The sequence below is a fragment of the Symphalangus syndactylus genome, chromosome 24 (assembly GCF_028878055.3).
Source record: "Symphalangus syndactylus isolate Jambi chromosome 24, NHGRI_mSymSyn1-v2.1_pri, whole genome shotgun sequence".
In the NCBI taxonomy this organism is placed as follows: domain Eukaryota; kingdom Metazoa; phylum Chordata; class Mammalia; order Primates; family Hylobatidae; genus Symphalangus; species Symphalangus syndactylus.
This window is the reverse complement of record NC_072446.2, coordinates 38,336,071-38,355,604: the sequence shown is the minus strand read 5'-3', so window position 1 is coordinate 38,355,604 and position 19,534 is coordinate 38,336,071. Positions and strand designations below refer to the sequence as shown.

The 19,534-nt window shown below is 47.5% G+C and overlaps 1 long non-coding RNA gene across 1 annotated transcript; it reads right to left on the bottom strand.

The window, feature by feature from the left end:
• Positions 1-4,828: 4,828 nt before the first annotated feature.
• Positions 4,829-17,395, bottom strand: LOC134735863 (uncharacterized). The gene is made up of 3 exons (XR_010119425.1): positions 14,321-17,395; positions 8,936-8,991; positions 4,829-8,021 (listed from the first exon to the last, which is right to left on the bottom strand). It is a non-coding gene; the product is annotated as an uncharacterized lncRNA (long non-coding RNA).
• Positions 17,396-19,534: the final 2,139 nt, after the last annotated feature.

Here is a 19,534-nt window from a genome sequence, read left to right as displayed (position 1 = left end):
TGACCCTCTCCCCACCATCACCCTATAGTTATGCCACATTCCCCTCGCCGAGATAGTAAAGATGGTGATCAATAAATACTGAGGGAACTCAGAAACCAGCGCTGGTGCAGGTCCTCACTTGCTAAGCGCTGGTCCCCTGGGCCCACTTTTCTTCCTCTATACTTTGTCTCCGTGTGTTATTTCTTTTCTCAGTCTCTCCTCTCCACCTTGTGAGAAATACCCACAGGTGTGCAGGGGTAGGCCCCCTTCAGCTTGGGAGGCTGGGGCAGGAAGATCACTTGACCCCAGGAGTTCGAGGCTGCACTAAGCTATGATCATGGCACTGCACTCCAGCATGGGTGTCAGAGCAAGACTAAATCTCTAAAAAAAATAAAAAGTAAAAAAGTAATTTGAAAAATTAATATAAAGAGATTTATATACCATACTTTGTTTATCTAGTCAACTTTTGATGGACATTTGGGTCATTTCCCAGTTTCTAGCTATACAAAGCTGCTGTGAACATTTGTGCACAAGTCTTTGTCAGCACTCACTTTAATGTATGGTATAGCTAATAAATTTGTCTGGGAAGATGTTACTACCCCATCACCACTAGCCAAAGTATATGTATGTGTGGCCAGGAGTAGAGGGGAGGGTAGCATGAAGAATTTGTCTCAGGCCCAGACAATCATAATTCCTCATTCCCCTGGCCACAGTAATTGGTCCAAGGAGCAGGCATATGACTCACAAAGGTTAGTTAGAGTCTTTTCCCAAAAGAAAGAAAAAATATTTTTCTTCTTGGGTTGCTAAAATGGGACAATGTATACTTGAAGTTATACAGGCTGGTCTTGAACTCCTGACCACAGTTTTCTACACTGGTTGTATAGAGGAAGCCCTTCTACAGTAGGAGAAAATCAGAACAATGAGTAAGGGAAAATGGGGTGGGGGAGAGACAGAGAATCCCTGCCTCCTCCATGAATTAGACCTTATGCCAGACAGGAACACTCATGTTTAGACAAAATTGGGAGTCTGAAATAAACCTAATAAAGAAGAAAGTAGAGGTTAGAAAAGAATGGACCTAGTAGATATGGCTGAAATTAAAATATAAAATTAAAAAATACAAAAATCGGCCAGGAGCGGTGGCTCATGCCTGTAATCCTAGCAGTTTGGGAGGCCAAGGTGGGTGGATCACCTGAGGTTAGGAGTTCAACACCAGCCTGACCAACATGATGAAACCCCATCTCTACTAAAAATACAAAAAATTAGCTGGGCGTGGTGGTGGGCACCTGTAATCCAAGCTATTCAGGAGGCTCAGGCATGAGAATTGATTGAACCCAGGAGGCAGAGGTTGCAGTGAGCCGAGATCACGCCACTGCACTCCAGCCTGGGCAACAAGAGCAAAACTCTGTCTCAAAAACAAAAAAAGAAAAAAACAAACAAACAAAAAATTAGCAGGGTGTGGTGGTGCGCACCTGTAATCCCAGCTACTCAGGAGGCTCAGGCACGAGAATCGCTTGAACCTCAGAGGCTGAGGTTACAGTGAGCTGAGATCACACCACTGCACTCCAGTATGGGTGACAAAGCAACACTCTGTGTCAGAAAAAAAAAAGAAGTTTGCATTTTATGTTGTAGACATTGGGAAATTTTATCAGTTTGTTAGGGCTACCATAATAAAGGACTGGCAGACTGGGTGACTTAAACAACATAAATTTATTTTCTCATAGTTCTGAAAGCTAGAAGTCTGAGATCAAGGTGTTGGCAGGTTTGGTTTCTTCTGAGGCCTCTCTCCTCTCTCCTTTGTTTGCCCATGGCCGTGTTCTCCCAGTATCTGTGTCTTCACATGGTCTTCCTTCTTTATGTGTCTGTGTCCAAATTTCCTCTTCTTACAAAGATGCAAGTTATATTGGATTAGGGCCTTTTTTTTTCCTTTGAGACTGGGTCTCACTCTCTTTCCCAGGCTGAAGTGCAGTGAGGCAATCATAGCCCACTGCAGCCTTGGACTTAGTGGCTTAAGTGATCCTCCTATGCCAGCCTCCCAAGTAGCTAGGACTACAAGTGTGCAGCACACGCCCTGCTAATTTTTCTAATTTTTTTTTTAGAGATGGAGTCTCAGCCAGGTGCAGTGGCTCACGCTTGTAATCCCAGCACTTTGGGAGGCCAAGGCGGGCAGATCAAGAGGTCAGGAGATCGAGACCACAGTGAAACACCATCTCTACTAAAAATACAAAAAAAAAAAAAATTAGCTGGGTGTGGTGGCGGGCGCCTGTAGTCCCAGCTACTCCGAGAGGCTGAGGCAGGAGAATGGCGTGAACCTGGGAGGCGGAGCTTGCAGTGAGCAGAGACTGCGCCACTGCACTCCAGCCTGGGTGACAGAGCGAGACTCTGTCTCAAAAAAAAAAAAAAAAAATAGAGATGGGGTCTCACTACAATGCCCAACTGGTCTCAAATTCCTGGCTTCAAGCAATCCTCTGGCCTTGGCCTTTCAAATTTCTGGAATTACAGGCATGAGCCACCATACCCGGCCATGGTCTCATTTTTAATTACCTCTTTAAAGACCATGTCTCCAAATACAGGCACATTCTAAGGTACTAGGGCATAGAACTTCAACAAATTTCAACATCTGAATTTTTATTTTATTTTATTTTATTTTGAGACAGAGTCTCACTGTCACCCAGGTTGGAGTGCAGTGGCATGATTTCAGCTCACTGCAACCTCTGCCTCCTGGGTTCAAGCAATTCTCCTGTCTCGGCCTCCCAAGTGGCTGGGATTACAGGTGTGTTCCACCACGCCCGGCTAGTTTCTTTGTCTTTTTAGTAGAGACAGGGTTCACCATGTTGGCCGGGCTGGTCTTGAACTCCCTTTTTTTTTTTTTTGAGATGGAGTTTTGCTGTTGTCACCCAGGCTGGAGTGCAGTGGCACGATCTCGGCTGACTGCAACCTCCGCCTTCTGGTTTCAAGTGATTCTCCTGCCTCAGCCTCCCAAGTAGCTGGGATTACAGGCACCCACCACCACGCCCAGCTAATTTTTTTGTGTTTTTAGTAGAGATGGGGTTTCGCCATGTTGGCCAGGCTAGTCTCGAACTCCTGACCTCGTGATCTGCCTGCATCCCCCTCCCAAAGTGCTGAGATTACAGGTGTGAGCCACCATGCCCGGCCGGTCTTGAACTCCTAACATCAAGTGATCCACCTGCCTTGGCCTCCCAAAGTGCTGGGATTACAGGGATGAACAACCATGCGAGGCCTCAACATATGGATTTTTATGGGAAAACAATTCAGCCCATAAGAGGAGCCATCAAAGACTTTTTTTCCACTACTTCATGTTTTATTTTGTTGTACATTCTTCTAGAACCAGGTTCATTTTTTCAGTTTTGTAGAAAAATAGATGTTCCAGCCACCATTTACATAATTGTCTAGTTTTTTGTTTTTTTTTATAGTTTAATGTATTTTAATAGCAAACTTACAGGAACAGCACAGAAGACAGACAACATTAAAAACATGTACTTGCATGTAGGACAACTCAGTTAGAAAAGTATAGTGAATGGATGGAATCAACTGTATGATAAAAATGCTACAAACACCATTTAGTTGCCGTCAATAAGAAATTTACTTGTTTTAAAAAAATCCAAATGCTGGCATTGTCCAGAAAAATTTAACCGGTTTATTTATAATTATTATAAAGTTGAACTGCTGAAACTTGTTCACTGAAACATTTTAACTGGCATTAATGCTTTACGTCTCCGCATTTATATTAAAAATTCACACACAAATGAAAATGGAAAAACTGCCAATACCTGATTTCTGTCCCCTATTTTTCCTCTCGCAATCATATACTTAGGTACCTTTTGACCCCATGGAAAGAAAATATCTAACGTTCTTGCTCAGGACTTTAAAACAGATCTGCGCTTCCAGAGCGCAGCTATCGGTGCTTTGCAGGAGGCAAATGAGGCCTATCTGGTTGGCCTTTTTGAAGACACCAACCTGTGTGCTATCCATGCCAAACGTGTAACAATTATGCGAAAAGACATCCAGCTAGCACGCCGCATACGTGGAGAACGTGCTTAAGAATCCACTATGATAGGAAACATTTCATTCTCAAAAAAATAAATAAATAAAATAATAATAATAATAATAATTGTCTAGTTTTTTAAGACCAATCAGATACGTTCCCTGGAAAGATGAATAGAAGAATTTTTTTTTTTTCGAGATGGGGTCTCACTCTGTCTCCCAGGCTGGAGTGCAGTGGCACAATCTTGGCTCACTGCAACCTCCACCTCCCGGGTTCAAGCGATTATCCTGCCTTAGCCTCCTGAGTAGCTGGGATTACAGGCACACGCCACCACGCCTGGCTAATTTTTGTATTTTTAGTAGAGATGAGGTTCACCATGTTGGCCAGGCTGGTCTCGAACTCCTGACCTCGTGATCTGCCCACTTTGGCTTCCCAAAGTGCCGGGATTACAGGCATGAGCCACTGCACCTGGCTGCATAGAAGACTTAAAAAAAAATTTTTTTTTTTTTTGTAGGGATGGAGTCTCACCGTGTTGCCCAGGCTGCTCTTGAACTCCTGGGCTCAAGCAATTCTCTCACTTTGGCCTCCCAAAGCACTGAGATTACAGGCATGAGCCACTGTGCCTAGTTCACATGGAAGACTTTTCTTTTTTTTAATACAGAGTCTTGCTCTCCCCCAGGCTGGAGTGCAGTAGTGTAATCTCGGCTTAGAAAAACCCGGGCGCGGTGGCTCACGCTTGTAATCCCAGCACTTTGGGAGGCCAAGGCGGGCGGATCACGAGGTCAGGAGATCGAGACCACGGTGAAACCCTGTCTCTACTAAAAATACAAAAAAATTAGCCGGGCGTGGTGGCGGGCGCCTGTAGTCCCAGCTACTCGGAGAGGCTGAGGCAGGAGAATGGCGTGAACCCGGGAGGCGGAGCTTGCAGTGAGCCGAGATTGCGCCACTGCACTCCAGCCTGGGTGACAGAGCGAGACTCCGTCTCAAAAAAAAAAAAAAAAAAAAAGAAAAAAGAAAAGAAAAACCACCACCTGCCGGGTTCAAGCAATTCTCCTGCCTCAGCCTCCTGACTAGCTGGGATTACAGGCACCCACCACCATGCCCGGCTAATTTTTTTGTATTTTTACTAGAAATGGGCTTTTGCCATGTTGGTCAGGCTAGTCTCGAACCGCAGCCTCCCAAATTGCTGGGATTACAGGTATGAGCCATCGTGCCTAGCCTGAAGACTTTTAAGTAGAGAAGGGCAAGAACAGATCTATACTTGAAAACATTACTGGTAATAGGCTGGAGAATGGACTGAAGGAGGAAAAGAGAAGAGGTATGAAGGCTTGTTAGAGGCTTTTGGAATTTCCCAGGCAAATAAATGATAAAAGCCTGAATTAGAGAGCCTACTCTGATTAGAATATAAATCACCTATAGATAGAGTGGCTTATCAGCAGTTGATGACTTCCCACTAGGATGAATTATTTGATACAGGATATTTATGCACATTTGCTTTGAAGAGGGAGAAAGCCTTTTCCTATTGTCACAGCTGCCAGAATTCACCCATGCAAGCTTCCAGCCTGCTTATGTCTGCAGCTCGATTTTATAGGCTGCGTTTTGTTGGAAAATAAATTATTTGGGGGCTGCTTTTTATTAAAAGGGAAACCTTACCGAGGACTTCCTCACCCTTACTATCTGCCTAAATAATTTCTTTTTAACTCCTATATCAAAAAGTCCACAAAACATGGAATTGGGCCCTACTTGGAGTCTAAATTCTGGAATTACTGGGTGAATAACCTTGGGAAAGTCATTTTATCTCTCTGAACTTCCATTTTATGATACGTAAAATGGAGATGATAATTTCTACCATGCAAGTTTGTTAAAATAATTAAATGAGATCAGGCCAGGCAGGGTGGCTCACACCTGTTATCCCAGCACTTTGAGAGGCCGAAGCGGGTGGATCATCTGAGGTCAGGAGCTCAAGAACAGCCTGGCCAACATGGTGAAGCCCCGTCTCTACTAAAAATACAAAAATTAGCTGGGCGTGGTGGTGCACGCCTGTAATTCTAGCTACCCAGGAGGCTGAGGCAGGAGAATTGCCTGGACCCAGGAGGCGGAGGTTGCAGTGAGCTGAGATTGCGCCACTGCACTCCAGCCTGGGCGACAAGAGCAAAACTGCATCTCAAAAAAAAAAGAAAAAAAACAACTGAATTAAATGACATCATGAATGAAAACTATTTTTATTTTTTATTTTTATTTATTTATTTTTTTGAGACAGGATCTTGCTGGAGTGCAGTGGCATGATCACGGCTCTCTGCAGCCTCAACTTCCCAGGCTCAAGTGATCCTCCCACCTCAGCCTCCTGAGTAGCTGGAACTTCAAGTGCTCACCACCACACCTGGCTAATTTTTTGTAGAGACGGAATCTCATTATGTTGCCCAGGCTGGTCTCGAACTCCTGGGCTCAAGCGATCCTCCCATCTCGGCCTCCCAAAGTGCTGGGATAACAGGCATGAGCCACTGTGCCTGGCCTGATCTCATTTAATTATGTTAACAAACTTGCATGGTAGAAATTATCATCTCCATTTTACATATCATAAAATGGAAGTTCAGAGAGATAAAATGAGCCACCTCACCCAGTCCATGAAAAGTATTTTAAATATCTGTACGCATGTTATTTATTGCACTTGGTATCCCCAAAAGATACTTTTATAAGTCTGTAGGTGGGAGTGGGAAGCAGGTATTTGTTACAGAGAACAGTAGTGGCTATGATTTATGAGTTGCCTACTATGAGTCCTGGATGTGAGCCTTAGAGTAGTACCTCTTTCTTCTAGAAGGGATCCCTAGGTCACAGGAGCTGGTTCGGTAGTAGTTGTATCAACATCTGAGAAAAACGTGACTCTTCTCTGGGCTATTTGGATCTGATTACCAGAAAAGAAAAAAATGTGGTTTGATTTCAATAAATGCTAGGATTTGTGGGGGCAGATTTAGTATCACTAAGACAAAGGAAAGAGAGCACATTGACAAAATAAGGAAAAAAAGAGAAAGAAAGCCTCAGGAGGAACATGAAAACAAAAGGCAAAATTAGAAAAGACACTAGAAAAGGAAAAACAAAGACTTTCCTCAAATGACTCCTATTTCAAACTTTGTATTCCTGTCTCATTTCTCATTGTTGTCTCTTGAGGAAGAGCTATTCTGTTTAATATCATCTACGCATACTGAATGTCAACATATTGTTAGTAATACTGTTGTTTACAACAAATGATTCCAGAAAATTCTGGCTTAAGTTTGTTATTACATATAATAATTAGCATTTCTATAAATTCCATACCTCCTCTCTCTCTCTCTCTCTCTCTCTCTTTTCTCCCGGACTGGAGTACTGGAGTATACTCCGCACGCTGCACACTCCCTGCCTCCGGCTCCCGTGATTCTCCTGCCTCGGCCTGCGGGCCGCCTGGGATTGCCGGCGCGCGCCACCACCCCCGCCTGGTTTTTGTCCTTTGGCTGGAGGCGCGGTTTCGCCATGTTGGCCAGGCTGGTCTCCAACTCCTGACCCCGGGTGCTCTGCCCGCCTCGGCCTCCCGAGGTGCTGGGACTGCAGACGGAGTCTCGCTCACTCGGTGCTCAGTGTTGCCCGGGCTGGAGTGCGGTGGCCTGGTCTTGGCTCGCTGCAGCCTCCGCCTCCCAGCCACCTGCTTTGGCCTCCCAGGGTGCTGGGATTGCAGCCTCTGCCCGGCCGGCCGCCGCCCCGTCTGGGAGGTGGTGAGCGTCTCTGCCTGGCCACCCATGGTCTGGGATGTGAGGAGCGCCTCTGCCCGGCCGCCCCGTCTGGTTAGTGAGGGGCGCCTCTGCCCTGCCGCCCATCGTCTGGGATGTGAGGAGTGTCTCTGCCCAGCTGCCGATCGTCTGGAAAGTGAGGAGAGCCTCTGCCCGGCCACCCCGTCTGGGAAGTGAGGGAGCGCCTCTGCCCGGCAGCCACCCCGTCTGGGAAGTGAGGAGCGCCTCTGCCCGGCCGCTGCATCTGGGATGTGAGGAGCACCTCTGCCCGGCCGCCCTGTCTGGGAAGTGAGGAGCGCCTCTGCCCGGCCGCCCATCGTCTGGGATGTGAGGAGTGTCTCTGCCCAGCTGCCGATCGTCTGGGAAGTGAGGAGCGCTTCTGCCCGGCCACCCCATCTGGGAAGTGAGGAGCGCCTCTGCCCGGCAGCCACCTCTGGGAAGTAAGGAGCGCCTCTGCGCGGCCGCCCCTTCGGGGAACTGAGGAGCGCCTCTGCCCGGCCGCCACCCCATCTGGGAAGTGAGGAGCGCCTCTGCCCGGCTGCCCTGTCTGGGAAGTGAGGAGCGCCTCTGCCCGGCCACCACCCATCGTCTGGGATGTGAGGAGCGCCTCTGCCCGGCCGCCACCCCGTCTAGGAAGTGAGGAGCGTCTCTGCCCGGCCACCCTGTCTGGGAAGTGAAGAGCACCTCTGCCTGGCCGCCCCGTCTGGGATGTGGGGAGCGCCTCTGCCCAGCCGCCCCATCTGGGAGGTGTACCACAGAGGCCAGAAGCAATGTGGGGGCTGGACGTGGTGGCTCACGCCTGTAGTCCCAGTACTCTGGGAGGCCGAGGCAGGTTGATCACTTGAGGCTAGGAGTTTGAGACCAGCCTGGCCAACATGGCGAAACATATGAAAAATACAACAGAGAAACAACCAACCAAGCGACAACAAAACAGGTCTACCCTGGAGTCATACTCTAATTTTTTCTATTTTCCTCCCTTTCTGATCCTTTATCCTACTTGCTTTTTCTTCCTCTTCCTTCTCCTTCTTCTTTGTCAAATAGAGGATTGAGTTATTATCATTGATCCATACAAAGTCCCTCTATCATTTATTTTCTTTAATTCCCACCCCCCATTTCTATTCCCCGTCTTCCCATGTGCAACCTTCCTAATATGTTTGATATGCAAAATAAATAAATAAATAAATAAATTCCATACCTCACTCAAATCCTTCAGATGTGAGATTGCTGAGGAAATGACTTTGACACTGAAACCTGAAGGATAAGTAAGATTTAGTTCTGAGAAGAATGGGGGAAGAATAGTCCAGGCAGAGGAAATGACATGTTTATAGCCCTGAGACAGGAAGCAGTTCATCGTGGAGTTCATCAAAGCAGGCTCATGTGGCAGATCTTGGGAGTCTATGCAGGCCAAATTTGGTAAAAAAAAAAAAAAAAAGATTCTTCTTTTGTGTCTCATGTGCTTAGAGTTGACACTAATTGTTAAGTGTCTTGGGTGTCAAGGCTCAAACAACTCTTCACAGTTGAAACAGCTACCCATGAGGCCAGGCCTAGTTCTGCCTCAGTGAGGACAGAGATTTGAGGAGAGGAGAAAATCAAACTTAAGCATCCAGCATATTTATTCAGTATGTCCTCATTCATAGCTCTCCCTTTTTTTTTTTTTTTTTTTTTTTTTTTTTTTTTCTGAGACAGAGTCTTGCTCTGTTGCCCAGGCTGGAGTGCAGTGGCACAGCCACGGATCACTGCAGCCTTGACCTCCCAGGCTCAAGCGATCCTCCTGCCTCAGCCTCCCCAGTATTTGAGACTACAAGGGTGTGCCACCCTGCCCAGCTAATTTTTTTTTTTATAGAGACAGGGTCTCACTATGTTGCCCAGGCTGGTCTCAAACTCCTGGGCTCAAGGGATCCTCTCACTTCAGCTTCCCAAAGTTCTGGGATTACAGGCTTGAGCCACCACACCCAGCTAGTATGCCCTCATAGGTAGAGTGTTTAAAGTTTGTTTTTATTTTCTTAACACTCTACTATAGTTTTTCATGGTGTTAATTTTTCTGGTGATTTGGTGACCGGTCTAGTTCCAGCATCCCCTGTTTCTGTGATTGCCACTCCTGCTGCCATCATCACCTCTGTGGCTGTTTACTAGGCCAGGCACTTTATTTCTTATTTTCTTTCCGAGACAGAGTCTTGCTGTGTCGCCCAGGCTGGAGTGCAGTGGTGTGATCTTGGCTCACTGCAACCTCCACCTCTCAGGTTCAAGCAATTCCCCTGCCTCAGCCTCCCGGGTAGCTGGGATTACAGGCAAGCGCTACCACGCCTGGCTAATTTTTGTATTTTTAGTAGAGACAAGGTTTCACCATGTTGGCCAGGCTGGTCTCGAACTCCAGACCTCGTGATCCACCTGCGTCAGCCTCCCAAAGTGCTGGGATTACAGGCGTGAGCCACCGCACTTGGCCAGCCAGGCACTTTAAAGCCACCTTTGACTCTTCTGTCCTTTGTAAGAACAATAGATTTCATCTCTGCGTTTCTCTGATGAGTTGCCTCTGGTCCATTCTTACGGCCACGGATTGTGTTAGGTTCTTTACTTAGTTTCCTCACTCCAGCCTCATCCAGCTTAATCTGTCCTTCGGATTCCTGCCATTATTTGTCCTCTTTGAATACTGTTCTAATTCTGCCCCTTTCTTAGCTCTGACCATTTTCTCTGTACACAAATTCCCACAAAGCTGTCTCACCCGTAGGCCTCAAAATGCATCATCCTTGGGCCAGGCGTGGTGGCTTACTCCTCTAAGCCCAGCACTTTGAGAGGCCAATGCAGGAGGATCCCTCCAGGCCAGGATTTCAAAGCTGCCTTGAGCCATGATCATGCCATTGCACTCCAGCCTGGGCAACAGAGCAAGACCCTGTCTCTAAAAACAATACAAATAAAACAGAATGTATCATTCTTCATTCTTTTTGTTTTGTTTTGTTTGAGATGGGTCTTGCCCTGTTGCCCAGGCTGGAGTGTAGTGGTGCAATCTCAGCTCACTGCAACCTCCACCTCCCCGGTTCAAGCGATTCTCCTACCTCAGCCTCCCAAGATTACAGGCACCATGTCCGGCTAATTTTTTTGTATTTTTAGTGGAGACAGGGGTTTCGCCATATTGGCTAGGCTGGTCTCGAACTCCTGGCTTCAAGTGAACCACCCACCTCAGCCTCCCAAAATGCTGGGATTACAGGTATGAGCCACCACGCCCCACCTCTTCTCCTTTTCAGAATTCTTCCTCAGGCCTAAAGTGCTAAGAGCATGGTCCTGGGCCTCTCAAAACTCTGCTGGTCTAATGACCAGAATTGAAACTCATACTTGTGACTCAGAGTTACGGATTGATTGTTATGAGAATCTGGGACCGCCGTCTCCAACACCATTATTCATTCTATTTCTGTCTCACACACACAGGGTGAACTTGACCTAGGAAGATTTGCCCTACCTTTGTGGCCACTGATTGATTCAGGATCATTTCTTCCTGAAGGGCATAGCCTTAAACTTGTGCCCAAAGTTCTCATAGTTTGGCCTTGAACAAGCCTTTTTTTTTTTTGAGACGGAGTCTTGCTCTGTCACCCAGGCTGTAGTGTAGTGGCACAATATGGGTTCACCATAGCCTCTGCCTCCCAGGTTCAAGTGATTCTCCTGCCTCAGCCTCCCGAGTAGCTGGGATCACAGGCATGCGCCACCACACCGGCTAATTTTTGTATTTTTAGTAGAGACAGGGTTTCACCATGTTGGCCAGGCTGGTCTCAAAATCCTGACCTCAAACTGTCTGCCCACCTCAGCCACCCAAAGTTCTGGGATTACAGGCTATGAGCCACCACACCCAGCCTGAACAAGTCACTTTTGATGCTACCATTTCCACATTTACAAAGTGAGAAGTAAATCAGTCAGAGTATTTTAGGTGCAAACAACAGAAAGAACTCTAGCTAGCCTGAGAGGAAAAAAAAGGTAGAGAGTTAGTCTCCTGGAGAGATTTGGGGACCTCAAAGGAAAGATTACACAATGTGCCTCCAAAAAAAAAAAGCCCCTGAGGGGTGCTAGAGAAGCCAAGTGGACAATGTCTTCCAAGCAAAGCCACAGCGATGTCAGCTCCAGCCTCTTCAGTCCTTGCACTGGACCATTCAAAGTAATTCCCAGGAGAGGCTGATTCACCTGATGTGGGGCCAAGAAAGGGTGGTCCACCTTGACTGACAGTCCCATTGTTCAGGAAAAAATTCTCAAACTATGTTTCCCTCTGCTTTCACACCACCACAACAGTCATCAACACACAACAGACTTGTGTGACCCCAAAATGAGGGGATTTCCCCCCACCAGCCGGCAAACAATCAGTTCTGCAGTGGACACCAGCTAGGTGTCCTCCAATTCAATTCTAACACTATCTACTTGGAGATGGCATCAGATCCCACAGTCTGAGGGCTCAGTCCCCAAGACTGCCCTCACTTCAGACACCAGTCAAAAGTGGAGCCTCTAAAACTTTTGACAACTGGCTTTAAGTTGGGGTTTCCACAACCCTCTTTGGGCTTAATTAATTTGCTGGAGGGGCTCACAGAATGCAGGGAAGCAAGGCCAGGTGCAGTAGCTCACACCTGTAATCCCAGCACTTTGGGAAGCCAAGGTGGGAGGATCGCTTAAGCCCAGGAGTTCAAGACCAGCTTGGTCAACAGAGTGAGACCCCGTCTCTATAAAAAATAAAATTAGCCAGGCATGGTGGCACAAGCCTCTAGTCCCAGCTACTCAAGAGGCTGAGGCAGGAGGATCGCTTGAGCCCGGGAGGTCGAGGCTGCAGTGATTCATGATCATACCACTGCATTCCAGGCTGTGTCTCAAAAATTAAAAAACCAAAAAGAATTCAGGGAAACACACTGGTTTATTATAAAGGTTATTACAAAGGCTGCAGATGAAGAGATGCATAGGGTGAGGTATGGGAAGGGGTGCAGAGCTTCTGCGTCCTCCCTGGGCCTGCCACCTTCTAGGAACCCCAGCATGTCTGGCTATCAGGAAGCTCTCTGAAGCCTGTCCTCTTGGGTTTTTATGGAGGCTTCATTACGTAGGCATGATTGATTAAACCATTGGCCATTAGTGATCAGCTTGACCTTCAGTCCCTCTCTCCTCCCTAGAGGTTGGGGGGATGGGGCTGAAAGTCCTAACCCCATTAAATCATGCATTTGCCCTTGTGGTGACCCTTTTTTTTTTTTTTGGAGGCACGTTGTATAATCTTTCCTTTGAGGTCCCCAAATCTCTCCAGGAGACTAACCCTCTACCTTTTTATTCTCTCAGGCTAGCTAGAGTTGTTTCTGTTGTTTGCAACTAATATACTCTGACTGATTTACTTCTCACTTTGTAAACGTGGAAATGGTAGCATCAAAAGTGACTTGTTCAGGCTGGATGTGGTGGCTCATAGCCTGTAATCCCAGAACGGTGATCAAATGATCCACCCACCTCGGCTTCCCAGAGTGCTGGGATAACAGGCGTGAGCCGCTGCAGCCAGCCCCTCCATCTTTTTGAGCAACCACAGGTCTCACATCACCAGCCATTGTTGAGAAATTACCCCCAGTCATGCAATAGGAACTTTAGAAAGAAATTGAACTCCAAGGGCCAATTCCCATTTGTGAAGAGGACAAGATAGGCAAGAAAAGAATTTAATTTGAACTGAATTAGCCAAACTATCTGTAGTCAATTTGAGTCTAGAGTAGACGAGTTACTCTTTCTTCTTCCATGTACCAAGAGTAGAGGGTGTGTGTGTTGGGAGGGCGGATTGGGTTCAGAAAGGAGGAAAAGGAATGACTTTTGTTTAATTGGTAAAATCCTTTAAAACTGTCAAATGCTTTCATGTTCACTACAGAAAGGAGGTTTCTATTAATTGATTGCCTGCAGAGAAATAGTAGCTCTCCCAGCTGGATATACGAGTTGTAGAGTCTGGGAGGTGGCACCTTCTAATGGTGAGAATGATGATGCTGACAATTATTATGCCTTCTTGTTGCCTGGGAAGCCCAGCAAATAGCTTCATTGGAGTCCAGAGGCTTTCACACTTTCCAGAGCTCCTCTTTAGAATTCGTGGACTCTATGGCTGTATAGGCTACCAGAGCAATAGTAAATATTGGGCTGCTGCTCACTGCTCGAGGCCTGTGTGGTCTGCAGTTATCATAATGCCATACTAACAGTGATTATTTATTGAGCAGCTACTTCATGCCAGGCATGACACCAAGACTATCAAATTAACATCTTGACCTAAGTATCACTGTAAATAAGAGAACTGGGGCTCAAAGAGGTTAAGCAATGTGTCTAGATAGACCTCACACCTCAGCATGGGGATTTAGATCCATCCCATGTCATTCCAGAGCCTAGGCCCTTAAGCACCAGGCCATTGAAATCCAGGCAGAGGGGACTGTGCCTGCATAGAGCCAACACCTTGCACGAGACTCAGCCCAAGAGGTGTACCCAACAGACTCCCCCTGTGACTCCCCAGCTCTCTAATGAGACCTTGTCAACACCACCCCAGGGAGCAGTCTGACTAGTGGAGCTTCTGGAGAGAAGCAGCTGCATCTTCTTTTCTTGGGTCAGTACTTACTCAAGAGGCCATGAGAGGTCCAGGAGAGGGCATTGATAAAGAATCAAGAGGGGCTGGGGTATGGTGGCTCACTCCTGTAATTCCAGCACTTTGGGAGGCTGAGGCAGGAGGATTGCTTGAGCCCAGGAATTTGAGACCAGCCTCGGCAACATGGCGAGCCCCCGTCTCTACAAAAAAAAATTTAAATTAAATTAGCCAGGCATGGTGGCACACACCAGTAGTCTGAGCTATTTGGGAGACTGAGGCGGGAGGATCGCTTGAGCTCGGGAATTCAAGGCTGCAGTGAGCCATGAACATGGCACTATACGCCAGCCTGGATGACAAAATGAGACTTTGTCTCTTTAAAAGAGTCAGGTGGTACAAATTCCTATTCCAGCACTGCCCCTCACTGCTGTATGACCTTAGGCAAAATTCCCTCCCAGCTGCACCATGAAGGGATTGGACAAGGCAGAGTCTTGGGGGCGAATCCAGTCCCTTCATGGTGTAGCTGGGAAGGGACTTGGCCCAAGTTCTCTATTTTCTTTTCTTTTTCTTTTTTTTTTTTTTTTTTTTTTTTTTGAGACAGAGTCTCGCTCTCTCACCCAGGCTGGAGTGCAGTGGCTTGATCTTGGCTCACTGCAACCTCTGCCTCACGGGTTCAAGTGATTCGCCTACCTCAGCCTCCCAAGTAGCTGGGATTACAGGTGTGCTCCACCATGCCAGGCTAATTTTGTATTTTCAGTAGAGACGGGGTTTCACCATGTTGGCCAGGCTGGTCTCGAACTCCTGACCTCAGGTGATCTGCCTGCCTCAGCCTCCCAAAGTGCTGGGATTACAGGCGTGAGCCACCACACCCGACCCTCTATTTTCTTTTCTCTGTTGTTTTTCTATAACCTGGTGTCTTCAATGTCTTCTCCACTACAGCGAGACTCAGAATTGTCAGACAGCAACCTATTGAGATGGGTTTAGGGAAAGAAGGTAACTTTCTGGGGGTTCATTTCACTAAAAAGGGGCTAGATCCAGTTAGTGTAAAACATGTCTAGATTCAGCTACTCAAATATTCTCTGGAATGTGTCACTCTCTCTCAATTACGTTGGCTTCATACTTTTTTTTTTTTTGAGATGAGGCCTTGCTCTGTCCCCCAGACTGGAGTGCAGTGTGCAATCTCAGCTCACTCTAACTGCCACCTCCCAGTTCAAGTGATTCTCCTGTCTCAACATCCTGAGTAGCTGGGATTACAGGCATGCATCACCATGCCTGGCTAATTTTTTTTTTATTTTTTTATTTTTATTTTTTTAGTAGAGCTAGGGTTTCATTATGTTGGCCAGGCTGGTCTCAAACTCCTGACCTCAGGTGATCTGCCCGCCTTGGCCTCCCAAAGTGCTGGGATTACAGGTGTGAGCTGCTGCACCCAGTCTGTGTTGGCTTCATCATAAGGCAAGCTGGCTTTCTTGGGGGCAAAGGAGCAGCTACAGGCTCACATTCCTTCCAATCCTAGCAGTCCCACTGAAGACAGTACCTTTTCTGTTTTTAGGATAGCTGGATCTCTTTTACAGTTGCCACCTCCACCTACTGTGCAACAGGCACAGAGGCAATTTCTACACTTGGTGTGCACCAGCAGCATTGGGCAACACTGGAGAAGTTGTTAAAATGCACATTATAAGGCCTCACCCCAGACCTACAGAATTAGGACTGGAGATAAGCCCTCCAGGTGTTTCTGAGGCTTGCTCAAGTCTAAGAACCACACTGGGTTACGGAACAGGCTTTAGGGGAATAAATACAAGCCAGCAGTTAGTAGGAAAAGCAGGTGCAGGTCCCCACGAGAGACAAGCTGAGGAGGGGCATTCAGGACACAGTGTGGGTGGATACTCTAGGGAGGCACCCACCTCTCTGTTTCTCTCCCTGGTAATAGGGCAAGTATGAGAACACTGAGCAGGGTTGATCAGACTATTACAATGCTAGGCAGTGTGAATTTAGGTACCAATAACTTATGGAAGTTGTCAGGAAAAGCCCACCACCCAGCACCCGGGGGTCTTTAGAACCCTTGCAAGATTGTAACTCCTCCCACCAAGGAGAAGCAGCCTCTAGTCCTGGGGGAATCTGAGTCCAAGCAGCCCACAGAGTGAATCCGCTCTTACACCACACCAGATTTCTAGCAAAAGTCCTAAAGTCCCGGGATTGAGTCCAGACCAACTTGAGCTACATGCCTGTCTTGGAGCCAGTTTGGAGAAGCAATCAACCTGGAACTGATCGAAGCCTGCCTGGATTGCTGTGCACCCCTGGCTGCCTCTACCACTTCAAGCAGGTTTCCTAGCTCGGTCCCTTGAGCTAGTCCTGAGTAGGTCTCAGGGATGAGAATCTGGATTCCTGGGGTTTCCTGGAACCTCAGACTCCCAAAGCAGGGCTGTCCCGACAGCGGCTTCCTGGAGTCCTCACTGGCATCAACAGTCCCCGTGATCCTTCCTGGGTTTTAGTCCATGCTACTTCCAGGCCCTCTAAGCTCATTATTTCTGGACTGAAAAGGGATCCCAGCACCTCTAGCCTAGGAGGACCCTCCCACCACAGCCAGTCACACAGAGGTGGGCATGGGGCTTGGTGTGCAGAAAGAGCCCTGACATGGACTCGGGTGGGACACCCAGACCTGCAGAATGACCCGGATAAGTCACAACTTCTCTGGGCCTCCGTTTCTCCACATACAAATGCTGGGTTCTGCTCTACAGGACTCTAAGGTTCTTCCTTAGTTCCAAGATCCTATGACTTCTCTAATTTTCTAATTTCCTAAGTATCCTAAATTCCCTGCTCTCAAAACAGCTCCCTCCCACCACCTGGTGTCTGACACAGCCCTTAAAACTCAGCATAAAGGCCGGGCATAGTGACTCATGCCTGTAATCTCAGCACTTTGGGAGGCCAAAGCAGGCAGATCACGAGGTCAGCAGATTGAGACCACGGTGAAACCCTGTCTCTACTAAAAATATAAAAAATTAGCCAGGCACGGTGGCGGTCACCTGTAGTCCCAGCTACTTGGGGGGCTGAGGCAGGAGAATGACGTGAACCTGGGAGGCGGAGCTTGCAGTGAGCCAAGATAGCGCCACTGCACTCTAGCCTGGGCGACAGAGCAAGACTCCATCCCCCAAAAAAAAAAAAAACTCAGCATAAAAACTCCTCACTAATGTTCTATCATTTGAGCCTCAAGACAGCCATCTGAAGTAGCTATTTCTGTCCCTGCAGGGAACACAGTGAGTCAGCAGCAGACCCAGGGCTCTTCTTTCCAAAGTTCAGTCCACTGCTCCATAAACAGCCACTTTCCACCCACCACAGGCCTCATCTTCCCATCTCTTTCCTGGAAAAAAATCCAGCCAGGGCTAGGCCTGGATACTGCAGGACCCTTGGCCAATTCCTCCATGAAGCTTTATGGGGCAGCCCAGATACCAGGAGTGGGGGTATCGGGGGTGGAGCAGGAGAGACACATCATCTTTCATTGTGGGTACCCGGTCAGTGTCACACATGTGACAGATTAGCAGACCTGAAATCAGAGGTAAGTCTGAGACCAGATGTGAAAAGAGGGGTTGTGTTTTCTGAAACAAAAGGTTCTGGGAACTGACAGGACATCTCTGAACAGGAAAGGAAGAGGCTGGGATAACAGAAACCAGAACTCCTGGAAGAAGGGAGGTGGGGGGCTACATGGGATCTGGCAGGAGGAAGCATTCTGACAGCATTTCCCATATCCGGGAGGAGACACGCTAGAGGGAAGGGAGCATGTGCACACACAGGCAGCGGCTGTGCAGCAGAAGGTGTTCAACCTCTCTGGCTCAGATGAACAGCAGCCTCTCCTTTTTTCTACTGTGGTCATCGTCCTAGCAGCCACCCCAGTAGAAGAACTGAGGCAGGGTTCTGGGTAGCCCTCTGGTTTACAGTTCCAGAGTTCCTGATCTAATGTTGGGAAATCTGAAACCAGGCTCCCTTCCTAAACCTGACCTTGCTGGTATGGAAAGGGCTTGGATTTTGGTCTAAGTCCTACCACATACAAAAGTCAGCTCATGCTTATGGGTCCTCTCAGAGCCTCAGACATGGGAATTCAAGTCTCCATGAGGAATAAATAAGACCATACCTTTTTACATATGATGTAAAGATATATCATATCTTTAGAACTTAATGTGAGTCCCCACTTAGTGCACTAAGGCCGGGCATGGTGGCTCATGCCTGTAATCCCAGCACTTTGGGAGGCTGAGGTGGGCAGATCACCTGAGGTTAGGAGTTTGAGACCAGCCTGGCTAACATGGTGAAACCCTGTCTTTACTACAAATACAAAAATTAGCCAGGCGTGGTGATGAGCATCTGTAATCCCAGCTACTTGGGAGGCTGAGGCAGGAGAATTGCTTGAACTCAGGAGGCAGAGGTTGCAGTGAGCTGAGATTGTGCCACTGCACTCCAGCCTGGCGACAAGAGTGAGACTCCATCTCAAAAAAAAAAAAAAAAAAAAAAAAAAGGCCAGGCACGGTGGCTCACGCTTCTAATCCCAGCACTTTGGGAGGCTGAGGCAGGTGGATCACGAGGTCAGGAGATTGAGACCATCCTGGCTAACATGGTGAAACCCCATCTCTACTAAAAAAAAATACAAAAAAAATTTGCCAGGCGTGGTGGCAGGCACCTGTAGTCCCAGCTACTCGGGAGGCTGAGGCAGAAGAATGGTGTGAACCTGGGAGGTGGAGCCTGCAGTGAGCCGAGATAGCACCACTGCACTCTGTTGCCTGGGCAACAGAGCGAGACTGTCTAGAAAAAAAAAAAAAAAACTCTAAAAGATGCTTGCACAATGCCTGTCACCCAAGTGTGCAAGATCTCAGCCTGTTTTGACCACTCGTGTTGTGATCATTTGGGAGTGGATGCCCTGTCATTTGGTACTAATAATAGTTGAAGTACCAAAGTCTGTACACTATTTACAGCAGTCACATCACATACACACGTAACTTATGCAACTTAAACTATGTACACTCAGGGAAAACGAAAAGGTAAGAATTAATTGTCAGGCAGGACACAATGATGAGCATCTAAGCCAGAGTAAGCAGTTTTTAGCCCCTCATGCCTCACTGATCACGGGCCATTGAGTGTGACTTAAGGGTTTTACTTGACATCGTATCTTTAGAACTTAATGTGAGAACCCACTTAGTGCACTTTTAAAAATAATGCAAACAGCTGGGCGCAGTGGCTCACGCCTATAATCCCAGGCAGATCACTTGA